Here is a 13,093-nt window from a genome sequence, read left to right as displayed (position 1 = left end):
TTGTCTGTATGTTCAAGGTTGATTAAATCAATAAAGGTGTTTATGATGATGACATTATGAGGTTAAACATTAACAGCCACATCTTCTCTGCAGTTTGGGCAAAGCGGAGACAAACTGTACGTATGTGCGTGATTCATTTCCCCCAGAGGTCGCATGTTACAGAGAGCCAGCACAAAGCCACGTTACAGTGATGACTGATGCTCTGCTTGGCATGTCGGCTGGAAGAAAATGTTTGGAGAAGGGTGGAGCGAGCCCCTAAACGTAACACCGAGGCCTTATCTTGTTTCTGTAGAACCTCTGTGGTCCATGTGAACACAGTTAGATGTTTGAGATAAGATGGATCTGAGACCAGCCGGTGTGAGAACAGGGCCTCAAAACATCCATTGTTGCAGGCAGCTGTTGATTTACCTGGCCTGTAAAGCTGTCTCTCAAACCAATTCCCAACTATCCAAAAGTAAACTTAAATTGATAAAAGCTATTGTAAGAGCTATTATTGTGCTCATGTTTATTATTTATGAGCTTCCCAAGAGGCAGGAAGTGAGGCAATGCACAGGGGGTGCGAGGGCTATTTGGATATGGCAGGCGATCAGTGCCAGGTGTTGCTGATCGGAAGCACACCGTTTTTTTTTCTGCCGTGTTTAAGTAAAGGTGGTACTGGTTTGTATTGGAAATTACACAGAACTTGGATTTTTGTTTAGTTTTAACAATAGAAAGTAACAAGAATAAATATTGGTTTTCTGTGTAAACTTTGTTTGGATGCTTACTTTATTTTACACAAGCACACGTCATCAAACCACCACTGACCAGCCACCATGGTCGCTTGTTTTTTGGGGGGGGGGTTAGAAAGAGAAGGGTCACTCACTACAGTTATTAAGAGTTGAGATAGTTAAGAAAAACAGTCAGATAGTTAGCTAGAAGTAAACTATGTTAGCTAAAAGTAAAGAATAAATTGCTGAAATAGCTAAAAAACCAATGAAGTTCAAGCTAGCTAAACGAATATAAACAGTCTCCTAATGACCAAATTAAATGATGACATTATTGAAAGCGATGAATAAACAACCAAATTTAAATGTATCACTAATGTATTAACAGATGATGATGACTTTACTTTATGGCTAAATGCCTGACTCATCCAGTCTCAGTGTTAGCAGTAGCAGCACAGCACACATGCACATTTGACCAGGACCACAAAAGCTGTGAACTCAATTGTACGAAAGAATTACTAATGCAAATAAGGATATAGTTGGAACATATGGTGCTGATGAAGAGGTACTCGAGCTCATCTGACAGGGCAGCGGGGGAAGGTCAGACGAAAACAAGTGTCCACCAAATATTTATTTAAATCCTTACGATGTGTGCATACAAATGTGAGATCTTACAGAGGGAGCAACTGCCGAGGAAGTGAAGTGAAGCACATGAATAATACAAGAAAATCTGAGTCAGTGAGTGTTTGCCTATGGGAGCTTGTTGGAGAATCAGTTTGATGTTTGAAGACTCACCATCCAGCACCGTCCAACATTCAACAGGCTGCATCTACTCTGAGATCAAACCCATCTAGATTACAGTCCTGCAGCCAAGCTTTCAACAAACAAAGGAAATGGCACATTACACCATCCCTCTCTCTCTGAAAACTTGCATCGGAGAGAAAAAAACTCTCCAGTTATTTAACAAATACAAGTTTATTTGAAGTACAGACAAAGAAAAATGAAGGGCTTTTTTCAGGGCTTGCACTCCATATGACAGCAATTTGGGGGTATTGTGTATTTTGGCCCAAGCGTGTGGTCTATGATAGATGACAGGAGAGAAAATCACGAGCCGCTGGCTTGAGCACAGACATGCAAATTGCTTTCAGCTGATTGCCGTATTCTGCTTGATATTTATCAAGTGGATTACAGTATGCCTCTTTATTTACAGCCAGGAAGCAGCTGATCAATTCCACTGGAGGACGGAGGAAGAGAGAGCTGATGTGTTTTGCTCTACTGGGTGAAAGTACAAAACCCTTTCTACCGGCCAGTGAGCGCTGTAAAATTAAGTGTCTCCTTAAAATGCATCTTTGTTTTTACCACATCAAAAGAGACAACTTCCAAACACTGATGTTTCAGGATTATCCCAAACCCAACATAGCGATACTGGTTCCTGCTGAAACTACTGAATCCATTTTTTGCAATGCTTCTTGTTCATAAGGAGAAAAAACATGCATTAGTTGTTAGAGAGTAGCTTTTTTATTTTTTAACCACAAACAGCAGCTTCTCTGAACCCTTCGTTTAGTCTATATTTCTCTGTATGGATTTATTTATCAGACGGAGAAGTAAACATTTACCCCACATGCAGGATTTCTGCAATAAACTAATACCAAATTTGTCTTTTTCAAACAAAAGAGAGAAAAACACATAGTTTACAAAAGCAGAAGAAAGAATGAAACAAACACAAACCAAGAGAACGGTCATAAAAATTCATCAAACACACTTTTTCAGCTCGACCCATTAACGTGTGGAAAGTTTCATTTGGCTGGAAGTGTCCTGGTGGTTTTCCGTCTAACTACACATCAAAGCTGCAGCGAGTAGTCGATTCATCCGTTATCCAAAAGTAAACAAAAATAAAAGAAATCATTTCACTCATTCGATTCATTATTTCAGCCATTTTTTAAGCAAAAACGCCAAACATTCGCTGGTTTGGGGTCCTCAAATATGAAAATGTGACGCTATTGTTAGACACATCTGATAATAAACCAAATATCTGGGTTTTTGAAGTGTTGGGCAACATAAAACAAGCCATTTGAACAAATCCCCCTGGGCTGTGGGAAATGTTAACAAGTATTTCCCCCTTTTTTCCTCATATTTCATAGACAAAAAATAATCCGAAGATTAACCGACAATGAAAATAGTCTGATATCTGCTCAATAAGCTTTGGATCTGGTGAATGCAACAGCCATTATACGCTGCATATATGATTCATTCAGCGACCCGCCCTGCTTTTTTATTCCGTGTCTGCTTGTCATCTTTGTCTCATTTCTTTTTCTGGAAACATCAAAGGGGTCACTGATTTATCACATGTATGAATTTCACTTTACTGACATGAGGGCTACTCCTCATCCTATAAAAACAGTTGTATAATGTTTTCTATGGCGCTAAAGGAGCTTTCTGTGTGAGGGGTTATCGCAGATTTTGACTGTCTGCATTAGGGGAATAAAAAATGACATTTCAGCTTCTGCAGCTGGTTAGAAGAATCACAGGCATGAAGAAAAACCACATCATCATTATTGGACACCTTTATAAAGAAGCAGTACCTCAGATCAACTTGTTATTGAACTTGCCATGAAAAACAGACATTACATGAAGTCACCATCACCACAGGATTTTTCCTGTGGCTATGCTACATTTTTACCTTAATTAAAAACCTCTGGAGTAATTGTGATAGTTAACTACATGACTTGTGACTTGTTACGAGTGAGAACGGAGGCTCTCTGCCTTCCACCTGGCGCCTCATGGCTGAAAAAACCATCATCAGTGTAGTTACTCGGTCGCCGCCCCGGTGTCCCAGCTGTCGTCTCTCCATAACCCACAATCCTTTACTGACATGAGGGCTACTCCTCATCCATAAAAACAGTTGTATAATGTTTTCTATGGCGCTAAAGGAGCTTTCTGTGTGAGGGGTTATCGCAGATTTTGACTGTCTGCATTAGGGGAATAAAAAATGACATTTCAGCTCCTGTAGCTGGTTAGAAGAATCACAGGCATGAAGAAAAACCACATCATCATTATTGGACACCTTTATAAAGAAGCAGTACCTCAGATGAAGTTAAGGAATAAAAAGTCTATTCCAAAGTCTGTTAGTCTGTTTTTGATGACAGAGTTAAAAGTTGTTGGAGTTTCTCTTGCAGGCAAAAAGTTGGACAATCCATTGGGGAGATATTGAAACTCCACCAGCTTTAGGATCCCAGATCTGACCTCCAACCTCCCAGCGGAGACTTTCTTTGAGTAGCGCATTATTTCTTATCCTCTGAGAACAGTCCTGCGCAAGATCACTAAAATGTTAAATGACTCAAAACTGAAGTGTAGGGGATTTGAGCTTAAATAGCAAAAAGGTTAGACATGAGTGCAGCCTCAAGTGCACCTGCGGTTTCCAGTGAAGGCTAAATACCATACTGTAGCATAAGCACAGTTATAAATTAACCTGTGAAGACCACAGCTTCTTAGTGTTGGCCTGGGTCTGACTGAGGCAACATGGCTCCATGTGATAAATAAACCTGCCCAAACAAGTAAGAAACCAGACTGTGAGACTTCATAAAGAAAACACAAGGTACAACAGCATCACTAAGTTCCTGAACATGAGCTATAAGAGGTATAGGAAGAACCATACTACCAACAACAGAAGGTCATCCTTGACACAACCTTGCCATGAAAAACAGACATTACATGAAGTCACCATCAACAGGATTTTTCCTGTGACTATGCTACATTTTTACCTTAATTAAAAACCTCTGGAGTAATTGTGATAGTTAACTACATGACTTGTGACTTGTTACGAGTGAGAACGGAGGCTCTCTGCCTTCCACCTGGCGCCTCATGGCTGAAAAAACCAACATCAGTGTAGTTACTCGGTCGCCGCCCCGGTGTCCCAGCTGTCGTCTCTCCATAACCCGCAATCCTTTGTTTGTGACAGTTAAGACTAGACAAATACACACTTTGTAACATTGTATATGTTATAGAACGTTATCCACAGCTCTATGTATTGATTTTTCACCAGTTTCGTTGTGAACAAATGCACATGGCCATGCGGAGGGTTAGCAAAACAGTGGAAAAGTAACCAGACTTGCGTAGTTCCTCTTTAAGAAAGAAACAATTGCTCACAACAGGCACAAAACTTTAAGAACAAGCTTTCCCAAAGAGACCTAATGGATATTGGCAGCACATTCTTTAGTCAGATAAAAACGAAATAAATTTCCTTGGATCGGATGAAGTCCAGTGTGTTTGAAGTGGACCCAGCCAGGACTATCACTGAACAGTGCCAACCATGAAACGATGGTGCTGCATGAGTACCAATGGCGTCACTATTTGTATGTCCAAGTCCTGAATGAGAAGATGACTCCCAATCTGAAGAAACTTGGCAGGAGAGGCATTTTTTCCAACTTGACAATGAGAAGAAGGTAAAGCAACAAATCCAATCCAGAGGACGGATCAACTGAAAGAAAATAATCTGTGAAGGAGAAGACGAAGCATCTCTCCACAGATTTGTGTCAGACTGGCATCGTCCCTGCCAAGGAGGATCGATTCTGTCATCACGAATAAATACAGATATATAAAATATTAAAAAAGATAATGAAGGGTGTACTGACTCTTGTTGTAGTTGGCTTTTAGCAGGAAGAGCTTAAGCCATTGTTGCATTTAAAAGACATTATCATGCATCCTTTGAGCAGCACGGGAGTGAGTGACTATTAGAAAATTTCTTCTGGGACAGTCTGATGAAGTCTGATGGGTAAACAGCTGCTAATGTTTACGTTGGCTTTGCAGCAATAGCAAGATACAAGTAGCTTCTTTACAATTAACCTTTATTATAGTTTAATTGGTCAAACCTTTTATTTCTTGGCTTAATTCTTATTAAACGGAGAGGATTTATGATTAACTCACATTTTAGTGTTACGGCCCAGGGGTGTACTCTCGGACAATGTTTGAAATCTGTGTATCTGTGCCTCATTGAAAATTTGTTGCGAAACAAAAATAAGCAACATCAGAAAAAGAAGAATAAAGTTGGTTTAAAAAAAGACATTTCCTGTTGCCTAAACGATTTCACAGCAATCTGTGTAACAGCAAAAAGATGAGAGTAATACATACAAGATTCAGTTTCATGAGCTGAGCATATTGTTATAGCTCTGTGTAATTTAATTTAGCCCCGGTCTGGTCTCTGATCAGGGTCCAGCGCTTCGCCTCAGCTCTTGATATGTTGGAGGACTCGGGTCAGTGTCAGAGATCAGCTACTTACCCAATCAGGTAACCAGCTCCAGAAGGAAAATTACTTCCTTCCGACCACTTGCGCTCACCTGCGCTGACCCAGAGCAATCAGAGGTGAACGGGGCTCCTAATCACAGAAAACCCTTTGGGTCAGCAGCACCGCAGCCCACCCAGCTTCCACCAACACCAACCCCACCTCCCCCCTTCGACAGGCCAGCGCCGAGTTCAAGTGTTTAAACTGTCACATCAAATAGGCTCAACGTAGAGATTACTTGTGCAGGACGCATTGTGTGTTTAGTTTGATGCCGACTGCAATATCCTGCTGCCGTGTTGATCCTAGCAGCTCCTGAGTGGAGAGCAGAGAGAGCCGAGCGGTGTCAAGGAAAGGTGGCTGGGTGCCGGGCACGCTCGCTCGCTCTCCGCTCTCCGCTCAGCGAGGGGGGAAGTGTGGAAGGTGGGACAGGAAACAGAGCGGGGTGTTTTAGCAAAGAGCACTGGAAAGGATCTATAACCTGGAGCACCAGCAAGGACTCCCTCAGTGTTTGTTTTGATAAGTATCCCCTCACCATATTGTACCAGAGCGTGTGATAAGGCAGAGTGTGCAAAGACACCAGTGGCACATTATGATCGCAATATTGCAATATTCAGTTGGTGACAGATGTTGACAGATATTCAGCTCACGAATGCAACCTGTGTTTGTGTTTCATGCAACCTTAACATTTGAGGTTCTGGACCCAACACTCTCGAACCACTAAAAATGTGGTGTGTGTGTGTGTGTGTGAGCAGAGTGACGACATTACAGTGAGGGGACTCTGTGTTTTTCTACGGTGAACTGTGGCAGCTCCCTGACAGCTGATGAATGAGTCCAGGAGTTTGGCTCCTCCCATGGACCTGGGATCATTTGCAGCATCTACTTTAATGTCAGAGGACTGTGAACTCCTAAACCCTGCTCTTAGTGCGATGTGTGGACAAGGTAACTGTAATCTACAGTACTGTAATGTAGTCAAGCTCAGATTACATGAAAACATGTGGTGTATGCAGTTGTAGTAGAAATGTTTAAAGTTTTTACTTTAGCAAAACAAGCAATGCAAAAATAATTTAGCAAGTATATAATAACATGGACTGTAGCATATCTATTTATATTAGATTATGTTTTTATTACTGCGATGAGGATGTTGCTGTGACATGCTGTTCATTTATGTGTGTTTTCTTTTTTTTAAAATATATTTTCTTGGGGCTTTTTGCCGAGGGACTATAGCCTCTGTATATGGGGCGCCTGCTTAACCCAGTGAGCTATACGACGCACCCATTTATGTGTGTATCTTATCGCCAAAATATGTGATTGTACAGTCCAATAGCAACCTGAAACCTTTTTTTTTGTCATCGTCTGGTGTGATATTTTGTTTGATGTTTGTTTGGTGTTATATTTTGTAATGTTTTTTGTTACGAGGAACAAGTGTCTTTGACGCAAGAAGAATTTCAGAAGAGATTCTGACAATTAAAAAAAAGTACTCAACTGAACCAAACCATTAAAACAATGCATAAAAACATGTTGGTGGATGGGCAGCTTTGAGCTACCTGCTGCAGCTGGCAGATTAGAGACAAAAAAGTGAAAGCACAATGAGGTAAAAATTACTAAAAAAAAAACAGTGGCAGTAGAGTCAGATGATCCCAGACAATACCAGACAATCAGCGTAACACCAGAGAGAGAGAGAGATGTTACACTTTAATGACAGACATTGATTGATTTAAAATCACTGGCTAAGTCACACTGTAGCATTTAGCAGATGTACTTTATGGTTTTGCTCAAGGCTAGGATGTCTGTATTTTGTACAAGGTCAATATGGCATCAGGATGAGACGTGCAATGATGAACTTTCTTTCTTTATTTGTTCGAGAGGGACAGTGTACATTAATGAACATTTTAAAAAGATAAAATGTAAATGCACCCAATTATAGCCAAAAGGCTAATTTCCGTTGGCAGTCCCCCTGCCAGATGGAGCATGGCAATGACACCTGAGCTCCCTGCTGCTTTGGTTACATAAAAACACAATTCAATTTTCCTCACAGTTTTGGTTTTGGTCAGCCAACGGCCTTTTGTGATAATTATCTGTGTCACCTTTCACATTAGTTATTAGTCAATTAATGTGTTGTTTGTGTAAAATACATAAATAAGTGCAGCTTTAAAGCTGTACAGAAAAGAAAATTGAATTTGAGCCCACTCTGGGTCATAAAATTAGTGTAATAACTCATCTATCAGACGATGTAGGCCAAACTTTGTGCAAAATTCGGGGCGGTGCGTGGCGCAGTGATTAAGGCGGCCGCCCCATGTAGAGGCTACAGTCCTTAACGCAGGTGTCCCCGGTTCGAATCCCGCGTCAGGCAGACCTTTCCTGCATGTCATTCCTCCTCTCTCTGCCTCCCCCTTTCCTGTCTATCTCTACTGTGTGCTATCAAATAAAGGCAAAAAAACAAAAAAAAACTTTGTGCAAAATTCTATTTTTGATTAAATCCGGGATGAAAGTGGTAATTTTTTTTTGCATTGGGTAATGCAGACGCACGGATTATACGTCAGCCTGCTCACGATTCACCAGCCACTGATATTGGATCCGTCATCAGTCAATCAAACGTCTGAGACAACACACATACACCGAGCTCGGTCTCGCCCCAAGCTTTGAATATCCCGCCCGCTCGATAACGACCAATCAAATTAATTTTCCTTACTCGGGTAAACTCGTGCGGCAACTCGTGACAACTCGGCGCAACAAACAGGACAAACGGCCATTTCTGTACACCTTTAAGTACAGTTAAGACATGAATGGACGCTCCATTGTTGTCTACACTCACCTGGAAGTTTATTAAGAACACCTACTTTTAACTAAAATAGGCTAATTCAACAGTCTTACAATGAATCTTCCTTCTGTGACAGTTTTTTTTACTGATACAACAACCAACATTCATTTCTATTGCAGTTTATCATATTCATAATCTTCCTGTGTTGATGTAAATAGGGTTGACAGAATAATAGAAAGGCCACTCTTCAATAAAAACTGAACATTACCTGCATTAGCAGAACTAGACTACAACAGTTTTAATTATTTGTGCTTAATACACCTGATAAACTGATTGACAGCCTACAGTATATAGGTGGACCACCAGTTGAGGAGGTCTGTCTTCTTCCACAAACCCGCTGCTGCTAACGGGTTTAACTGCCTGGTGGGCCGTTTGAGGACCCACCACTGTGTGGCTCCGTCAGAAACCCCATCTGAGCTAACACATGATGCCCTCGCCTGTACGCCCATCGCCTCCCCGTCATTTGGATTGGCCTGTTCCACAACTGGACAGGAAGTCTGCTAATCTGTAACCCGATCCTGGGGAAGGAAGAAGTCAGGAACCAGCCTTCACTGCTTTCACCAATCGTATTCATCACCAGAGCCCGGGACCGAGGCTCATTTAGAGCGGGAGCACGGCTTAACTAAACATCTTCTCCATAAAATAAATGCTTCCAGGTTACTCTCAGTCCAGGTTCCACTCAGGAGCGGGAGCATCTGATCTCAATTACCAGGAATGCTATATAGGAAGAAGCACTGAGCCTCGGTTTGCAGCCTGCACCAACCGCACCATGGCAACCGGCGGCATGTCTACGAGCCCGGCGCAGATAGGGAGTCCTTTTCAGGCACTTGAAATGATGATTTGATAATTAGTTCCTGATGTGTCCCATTCTTTTTCATATCAATCATGTCTCGGAAACAGATCGTAATTCAAATACAGTTTTACCGTTTGAAGCTGCAGAGGTTCGGTCTGTTGGTAATGTATAGTGAACATCCAGTGAAGAGTGATGTATGGATGCCCACGGTGGTGAACCTTCAAGAATAAACACCAGGAAAAAGCAAAGCACTGAAAAAGAAAAAAAAAACCTGAAAGTAGAAGATGGTTCTGAGCATGTTTCAAAATTCATTTGTGAAACGTATCGGTAAGTGCAATACGGATGGCTTTTTGTCCTCGCACTTGAGACAGGCCTACAGTTCCCAGGAAGCTCGAGTGGGAGGAGTGAAAATTAGTGCTGCATTCAAGTGCTCCTCATTTACTCCTTCAAGTTTGACTTTGGTCCCAACACTGTGAATATTTAGGATGATAAAATATGAATATGCTTTTGAGGTTTACTGTGTATATGGGTACATTTATCTAAAAAGGTAAACCTTGTGTTGCGCCACATGGTGATTTGTCAATGTGGGAAGAAAAAGATTTGTTCAGTGTGTCTTCATGATATTTAAAATGCTTTCCATATCTTTGCTAGTTAGTATCAATACTTCAGATTATAATTAGGGCTGTCATTTAGAAAAGTAAACTGCAGTAGATTTCATGAGTGTCCAGGCCAATATATATTAATTGTGCATCAAATAAAATACTGACGTTGAAAGGAATTTGCATTAATGAGTTATTATTATTGCTGTTGTCAAAGCATAAGGAAGAATCTAAAATTAAACATTTTATTCTATTTAAATAGAGTCAATTGGAGAGTAATTTATAAGATCATGAGACAGTAGGATCATCATCTCTTACTCTGTCCTGAAGCCTCAAAGCTCCACACCCTGTAACATAAACAGAGCAAACTTTGGCAGACAGCACCATCTAGTCTGAGAGTGACAAGAAGCTGAGCTCATTTGGTTTTGGCATGTGAACCATGACACAAACTGTACCCTCCCCTGAAGATGACGGGTTATGGAAAGAAAGAAACCTTATCACTGCTGTTGTGGCCTCTGGTTGGCAAGATGAACTATCGCTGCTGACGTTTAATCGGAAAGGATGAAGTCAACGAAACGAGGAGGAGGAAATTAAAGATATGAGACAGAGAGATAAACGGGATTGGGAAACTAACCGGGATTACGGGGCCCTTGTTAAGAAATGACTTATGATGAAGTTAATTATTTTCTGACGCTGACCAGCTTTAACTTCAAAAACATGTTCAGTAACATAATATGAAACCTCAGAGAGAGAGAGGGAGAGAGGTCTGCAAAGTTGAAAAGAATTAGCTGAACATGTTTTGGTCAAGATTTAACTTATCTCCATGTGGACACTGCAGACAAGCTAGTCCTAAAATTGCTACAGTATGCAGGAAATTACTCAGGAGAGTTACTTCAACAGGCAAAAATCTCACAAAGGTTTGGCTCCGATAACGTCTCGGTGGGAAGATATCAAAGATCAGAACCTGGCAACTCAGCCGCACCATGTGTGTACTCTATCGTCTTTGGAAGAAACCACTTCAGCTTTAAAAAACCTGCACAGTTTTAATTTTTGGGATTTTTTATTCTTCCCCCCCTGTCATTATTCCAAATCACATTGATTACCCACCAGTGTCAGTGATTCTGGCTGTCTGTTGTTTGTTGTTTTCTTGTGATAAACTGCTGACCTCTACAGGGTGTTTCTCAGCTTTGTCACTGTCACGTGAACAGACAGGAATGAATTAAGACTGAGCAAGCTGCTGAAAACAAAAGAAGACTAGGGAGAGCCAAGTGTTACACCTACACTTTATATACAGTATTTACGAAGCCCCACTGTATCTTTACCTATATCTATTTACCTATGTTGGTACAGTAGGTCTTTAACATCTGCAAAAGTATTATGTAAATCGCCCATCTATGTTTAAACTAATTACTATGAGCTGATTAACTAAAAGTTATTTATGAGTTAGGTGCCTTTTTGAAGAGCGTCCTTCCTTTGTTTACGTGATATTTTAGATTTTTCTGATTATCAGAGCTGGAAAACATGTACAGCCTCCCAGAACAATGAGATACTGTATCTTCCATGCAAGTTGTCAGTGCTAATGTTTTAGTTGTTAGCTGTAAGGTAAGTCTCCATGAGGCCCTATAAGCAAAATTTTATTTTGGGCCCTCTATTACTGCATGATGCACAATAACTTTTTTTTTTGGAAACCGATACCGATATGGTTTTTAAACTCAACTGGTACCAAATTCAGCTAAAAGTGCAGTCCGGGGTTGATTTGCACTTAAAGTAAGCGGAATATTTGTGTTAATATAAGTCTTAAATAGTTATATCTTCTGACGGCAATCACTTACATAGAGCGTTTGGTCCGAAACACGGGTCTGTCAGTCACTCTGCTCTGCTGTAAGCCGAGGAGAAAACTTCTTGTATATTTCCTTGTATCCTACAAGCTTTATCCAATGAGGAGAGAGAACGGCATGAAGGGCTGTGTGTGCAGCCAAGGGATGCGCGTGAATGTGGTGACGTAGGGACGAAGACCAACAGATCCATGACGAAGGCGGGGACTGCTAACTCGGCTGACAAGAAGTTAGCCAAAACGACCGGATCGCTTACTTCTGCTTTAATATTGACAATGATCTAGTAGCGTTGTGCCCAAACGCATTCAATGAATGATCGTTCGTGAACTCAATCATATTTTGGGTGAACGTGAACTAACCCAGAGAATCCACACAACCCCCAGCAAGGTGATGATGACGACGCATCAAAATGCCAGATGTCCTCAACTGGAAGCACAAGACAGTAGTCCTGATGGTGGCGTTACAGCACGCCTCTAAATTTCAAAACTTTGAAAATTCATAACAAATCAACCATATGTGTTACAGCTATAATTTTATATTTGACCTTCCACTCTCAAAAGTGTGTGTTTACTACTTTCACAATCATAAACCCAATGACATTGTTATTTAATAGTCTAAAAATGACTCGACCTGCCTGATAGATAAATGGATCTCTACTTCCAACAGTAGGTGTCCCCATTGTGCCAACATCAAAAGATACTAAAGACTTTCATAAAGTTGATGTTCCCACATTAGATGTGGTGGAGGAAGTATCCAGTCTTTAGTTGGTCAAAGGTACTAATACCTAACCACACTGAGAAATGGTAGAGTAAGTAAATACGCAGTACTAATTTTGTTAGACACAGGGGTTTTAATGTAATGAATTTGAAATTCTGTGAGTTTCTTTTTATAATTGAGGAATGAATGATATTTTAATTTGCCAGCAGGTGGTGATAAAGCACTAAAAACTTTTTACTTTGTATACCACATAAAAACTATTAATCTTCATCATCTAAAGACAAAACATTTTACTCCGACACACTGGATGGCTTTAAACATTATATCTTGATATTTTAACAACTACGTC

General features: G+C 40.7%; 1 protein-coding gene across 1 annotated transcript in view; it reads right to left on the bottom strand.

Annotated features, from left to right (window-relative positions):
• lhx6b (LIM homeobox 6b) overlaps positions 1-13,093 on the bottom strand; it is a 37,700-nt gene that overhangs the window by 19,747 nt on the left and 4,860 nt on the right. The window lies entirely within an intron of this gene.

The sequence above is a fragment of the Trachurus japonicus genome, chromosome 9 (assembly GCF_045865225.1).
Source record: "Trachurus japonicus isolate A0001 chromosome 9, Traja_1.0".
In the NCBI taxonomy this organism is placed as follows: domain Eukaryota; kingdom Metazoa; phylum Chordata; class Actinopteri; order Carangiformes; family Carangidae; genus Trachurus; species Trachurus japonicus.
Note: the sequence above shows the minus strand (reverse complement) of the source record. Positions and strands in the feature narration are given on the sequence as shown.